The sequence below is a fragment of the Mus musculus genome, chromosome 13 (assembly GCF_000001635.26).
Source record: "Mus musculus strain C57BL/6J chromosome 13, GRCm38.p6 C57BL/6J".
NCBI classification, from domain to species: domain Eukaryota; kingdom Metazoa; phylum Chordata; class Mammalia; order Rodentia; family Muridae; genus Mus; species Mus musculus.
Window position 1 is genome coordinate 101,615,067 of NC_000079.6, and position 6,107 is coordinate 101,621,173.

Below are 6,107 nucleotides of genomic sequence, written 5' to 3' on the forward strand. Positions count from 1 at the left end.
TTTCAATCTTTTTTCTGTCCTATGAATAAAATGTCTCTTTTGTGAGCAGAATTAATTTCATCTTAACTATATTCATTATCCATTAATTGGGATATCAAGTCATATAACTTAATATGATTATCAATATAATTTTATTAAAAATTTCCCCTTGCTGCCTTGAAAAAAAAGCTTTGTGTCTGTCTCTCCATGCCTCTATTTCTTCCATTCTCTATTTTTCTATTTATCTTGTTTAATCTGTATCTTCTTGTACTTTTGGAATTATTTTGATTTTTCTACTTTGTACTTTCTTATTTTTATAGCTCCTTGTTATTTTAGCCTTTCTGCTGAGTTTTTCATTTTGAAATCATTACACTAGAGATTGCAAGAAGGTTTCTTGAACTATTTCAGAATAACATTAATTAGCACCTTTATCTGGACAATATATAAACTTTCCAATACAATGCAATATATACAATACAAAATATCTCATTTATCTTTTATCTTTATACTTATGCTAATTTTCTCATTCATTTTAAATATACCAATTAAATCCCCCAAGACTCTAGGATTCTTCTTTTTTCTCCAGATGCACTTAGATTGATTATCTATTGCTATTGCCTTTCAGAGTCATCTTCATCCTTCTTGTATTACCGTCCATCATCTGGAATCATTTTCTCTGGCTGCCTGGAGAAATCCCTTTCACGTGTCTTTTGGTGTACTCGTGACCAAACTTCTTGGTTGCTGTCCTAAACATCTTAATATATCATAACTTTTAAAAAGTTGTTTCTTTTAATATATTTAAATATTTTTAAAAACATATCATTAAGACTCTAATTTATGTTATGCACACAAAAAAGATCGTTAGCATCTTAGCTGTCCCTTTGGAAATAATGTGTCATTCTCCATTTTCTTTCGGCTGTTTCAAAGGTTCTGCCTGTATATCTGTGTGTCTGTTTCTCCTTCTTGAGTTCCTTCCCACCTTTCACTTGTAGTTTTACTACAATGTATTTACCAGTGATTTTCTTTTGTTAATTTTAAAGAGTTTTTTAATGTGGTTTTTATGAGGGTGTGTGTGTGTGTGTTCATACGCATGCATGTGCTGTGTGTGTGCCCATGCCTTACAGGCCAGCAGAGGACAATTTCCACTGGATATGGAGTTACAGACAGTTGTGGCCTCAGGTAAGGGTCCTGGGCACAAACTCCAGTCATCCAGAAGGGCAGGAAGCTTCCTTAATACCTACTCCATTTCTCCAGCCTTTCTACATTCTTTGGTTTGGGATAACTGACTTTTTAAATTTATAACTTGATATCTTCCGAGAATGTTGAAGAATTGCTAATAAATATTTTCTCATATTTCTTCTGCCTCATTGTATTATCTTTCAATTTTTTGATTGCACCTACTTTATACCTTTTCATGGTGCTCTGTGTATCTCCTTTCCTAACTTTTTTTTATTCTTACTATTTTAAAATCCTCCTGTGTATCAGTTGATACATTTTCTACTGTGTTTTCTTCTGTCTCGTGAGCATTGCCTTCTGCTATGTCTTTTTGTGTTAACAGCCACATGTTAAATCTTCGTTTTGATTATCATCTTTTGTAGTTGGATAGCTTTATATGTTCTAGTTCCCTAGCAACACTCTCCATCCTTTCACCCATGCTTTTAAATGGTTTTAAACACATATTTTAGCAACTGTGCTCGATAATTTCAAGAGCTGAATCATACTGAATCATGATTCAGCCATATCTACTCTCATATGATTCCTTCCATATCTACCCAACATCTTCCCTTTAAGCATTTTCCTCCCTTGTGGTAGCATATCTAATGAGTTTTTCCTGGCAGGTCTATTTTATAGCATTATGGAGCTTATAAATGAAAGTTTGAATGGTATAGATGATGTTAGAGTTCTCCACAGAGATTTCTTTCTCCTCCAATAGCCTGAGATAGTCTGTGTGACTTGTGGGTTCACCCATTAAGGATCTCTACTGAGTGCATGGTACTCCTTGAGACCATTCCTCGATGGCGGCCCTGATCAACAGTGTTCTTCTTAGCTTTGCATCTTTTCAGATGCCACCTCAGGCTTGGTGACTTAGCTCTTCCCAATCAGCCAACCTTTGTGTGGGAGAGTGATCAAACAAGATTTTCACCTCTCTGTGTCTATACCTTGGTTACTCTGAAGCGCAATTTTTTCTCTCTCTATTTCAAGGGTATTGATGCAATCACTACACCATAGCATTTGCTCTTCAACAAAACACCCCAAGAGGAAAGGTTAAAAGGGGGCTTGTCAGTGTTCCTCCCAAAGCTTTTCTTTTTTAAATGTACTTTTATTAATCATTCCATTCTTTTACATCTCAAGTGATATCCCCCTTCCTGGTTACCCCTCCACAAACCCTGCACCTTACATCCACCCTCTCCCCCCTCTTTGCCTCTATGAGAGTGTTCCCCTACCCTCCCATCCATTCCAACCCCACCACTCCAGCATCCCCCTACACTGGGGCATCAGTCCTCCACAGGGCCAAGGGCCTCCCCTTCCATTGATGTCAGACAAGACCATCCTCTGCTAGATGAGTATCTAGAGCCATGGATCCCTGTGGAGAGCCGTGCGGTGAGCAATCACCATTATAAGATGGCGCTGGCTTCCGCTGTGCCTAACTAGTAAATAAGCCTTGTGCGCAAGTGTGAGAGTGAACTCATGCCTAGTCACTGCCCATCTCAGGGTGTAGTAATGAGGTGATGGGCGAGCAACAAATCAGGAGCTGACACGCCACATCAGGTGCTGAAACGCCATGCTGAGGGCTATATAAGCAGCACCATTTTCCGGGGTCTGGGTCTTCCCTCCTTAAGAAGCAATAAAGTTTCTCTACTTTAAAACATTTCAATATCATTTAATGAGGATTCAAGAATTTTTTAAAAAGATATAAATGTTGTTACTTAAGGCAAATATATTTATCATTCATGGGAAAAAAATGTTTTGTATGTATATTTTGACCTAAATAGTCTAGACCAGCAGTTCTCAAGCTGTGGGGGTCATGACCTCTTTGGGGGTTAAAGGACCCTTTCACAGGGAGTTACCTAAGATCATTAGATTAGAAAACACTTTTTTTTCCTTTTTTCTTTTCTTTTTCTTTTTTTGGTTTTTTGAGACAAGCTTTCTCTGTGTAGCCCTGGCTGTCCTGGAACTTCACTCTGTAGAGCAGGCTGGCCTCGCTCGAACTCAAATATCCACCTGCCTCCGCCTCCCAAGTGCTGGGATCAAAGGCATGTGCCACTACTGCCCGGCAGAAAACACATTTATAACCATAGCAAAATTACAATTATGAGGTAGCAACTAAAATAATTTTATGGTTGGGGGTCCCTACAACATGAGAAACTGTTTTAAGAGGTCTTAGCATTAGGAAGGTTGAGAACCGCTGGTAAATGAAAAAGTTGGCCTGGGGGAATAGCAAGAAGACTTTTAAATGTCATGTGCTGTCAAACACCATTGACACTATTGGCCCATGGGCATTCAAAGCGATCCATGGCTTGCCTTGATGAAAAGAAAAGGAGCAAAGGCTCAGATGAGGCCTTTTTTTGATAATAAAATCCTGTGAGTGCTGTTGCTTTGTAGAGTTTTGATCTGTTCCATCTGACCTTATAAAATGCATCCGATCACAGTTACCTGAGGTGGATGTCCAGCAGTAGATAACAAAAGCAGGGAATACATCTGGGCTTGTTTATTTTACCAGAAGAAACCCTAGCCAAACTCTTGTTGATGAGTTTTGCTGTATCCTTTATTCCTGAATAGGTTGGCATCAGGGCCATTGATTTCCAATTAACTATTTGTCTATCCTTATGATATTTTAAAATCTATGGCTATGTATTTCCTGATGAGTAGTTACTGAAGGAAACATTAAAACTCCACTCTCCAGAGTGGCTGAACTATTGAAGTATTACCCATGGGGTTGAATGATGTGTCAACATTGAGAACCATTGTTCTAAAAGAGTATTTAAAACAATAGTTTGTAAAGTAGATGCCATTCCTGTTAGAAACCTGCCCAGCATTCAAATTGCTGAGCCAGTAAGTGGGAAGGCTCTTTTCAGAGAAGGCTTACTTATTGGCTTAGAAAACAATGCCATTCAGGTTTTGTTTCCCTTTGATGGCCCTGGCCTTTCCTCCAAGGCTTCATGGAAAACATTGAGACAAGGAAGACTCCTATCTCACTGCTTTAAAAAGCAGTGGAATTTGGGAGTGGTCTTGGCAGCTCCTTGGTAGGAGTAGGAGGGGATTGGATGAACAGAAGAGCAGAGGGAGTTTTGGGTGGGTGGTAGAGCAAGCCACAAGGAACAGGTGGGGCTGGGGAAAAGAGGTTGCCCAGTGTAAATTTTCCTGTGGTGGGAGTGGCTAAGAAACTTTAGGACACAAATGTCTAATATTAAGCTTTGTGTTGTTGTCTGTGCTGGAATGAGAACCACATGCAGTACATTAGAACTGTTAACCTAAGTACCTCCAACATGCTACAAATAAAATAGCGTTGTTAACTCTTACTCTCTCTACCAGTTGAATTAGTGAAAACTCCAGCCAACCTGTAACGTCAAAAGTGTGTCAGCCCTGGTCTAGCCCACTCCCTGTCTTTTCATCCTTGTCTTTGTAGAACCCTCTTCTGCTCTGTCCCGTTCGTATTCTTTATAGCCAAGTGCAAGGTCCCTCCCTACTCAAAGATTGTTTTTTAACATTAGTTACAAAGAGTGCTGGCTTTGGTCTGACAGTGTTCAAACTCTATGTCTTCTGTCTCACTTGTGTTCATGCTTTTTACCAAAAGAATGGATTATATCCTGGAATTCTGGCTAGAGAGAACAGCTTCTCGTTTCTGACCATTCCCCATAAAACTCTCCTTTAGGAGTTAGTGGCTGTGGTAAGGCAGAAGCAAGTATTACCATTGCTGCAATTTTTGGTGCAAATCCTGTGATCACATTTTAATCCAAAGTAATTCTTTAATTAGCTACTACAACCTAGACTCCTTTCCTTTCCTGTCTGGCCCCTGCTATTCTTGGCTGTGTTTATTCTGTAGTCACTACAGATGTGGTTGCTGGTGAGCCATAGCATGTCTGTTGTCTAAAAGCTTTCAGCTGCTGCTGGGATCCCAAAAAGGATCCTAGGAAGTGTCAGGGATGAAGGCCTACAGATAGATGCAAGGAAGAACACACGGGAAAGAAAAGATGCTACCTCTTTAATTTTTTCTGTTTTCCTTTGTTGTAAATCATCACTATCACACACCTTCACCACCATAGCCTTGTTCACAAACAGGAAGGCTTTGTTCAGCCTCCTACTGGTCCCTGGGTGGAAGATGGTGTTTAGTACATCACCTCATCTCACTATCCAACCCCACCTGACTCTATGCTTTAGGATGCCTCTTCTCAGCATTTTGGTTGTACTCTTAGCTGGATTCTGCTTTATTTCTTTCTAATGATTTTATCATCAATCTCCTGATTACAGTTCAGCACGCTGCCCTGCTTTTCAGCTCTCTCCCTTTCTCTCTAAATATAGTTCATTTACATCCCCAGGCCCCCAAACTACAAACTGGAGTAAATATCCTGTAACTTGTAGTGCTCTCCAGAAAAATCAATTGTTATATACCAGGCAGTTTCCCCTGAGAGCTTCGTTTGAATGAGATCTGAATATTAATTTTCACAAGGGTGGAATAGTAGCAACCTCCATAACATTAGCACATTGCCTTGGCAGGAGTCTGTACCCAACACTTTTGACCTGTTATTCCTGTGAGGTTTTTCAGTAATAGAAGCTGTCACTATGAGGCAAGAGGAGGGTTTGTAAACTGTTCCTGTTTGGTGGGGTGGGATGGGGTAACGTCACCCAGAGCAGTCCTTCTCAACCTGTGGGTCACGACTTTTCACAGGGCTTGCCTAAGACCATTGGAAAACACCAGATATTTACATTATGATTTATAAGAGTAGCAAAATTATAATTATGAAGTAGCAACAAAATAATCTTATAGTTGGGGGTCACCACAACATGAGGAACTACTAAAGGGTCGCAGCATTAGGAAGGTTGAGAACCACTGCTCTAGAGGCTAGAGCAAAGGCATCAAAGTGACTAACTTTTAAGTATAAGTTTTAGACTTAGTGTTGCCTTTTTGC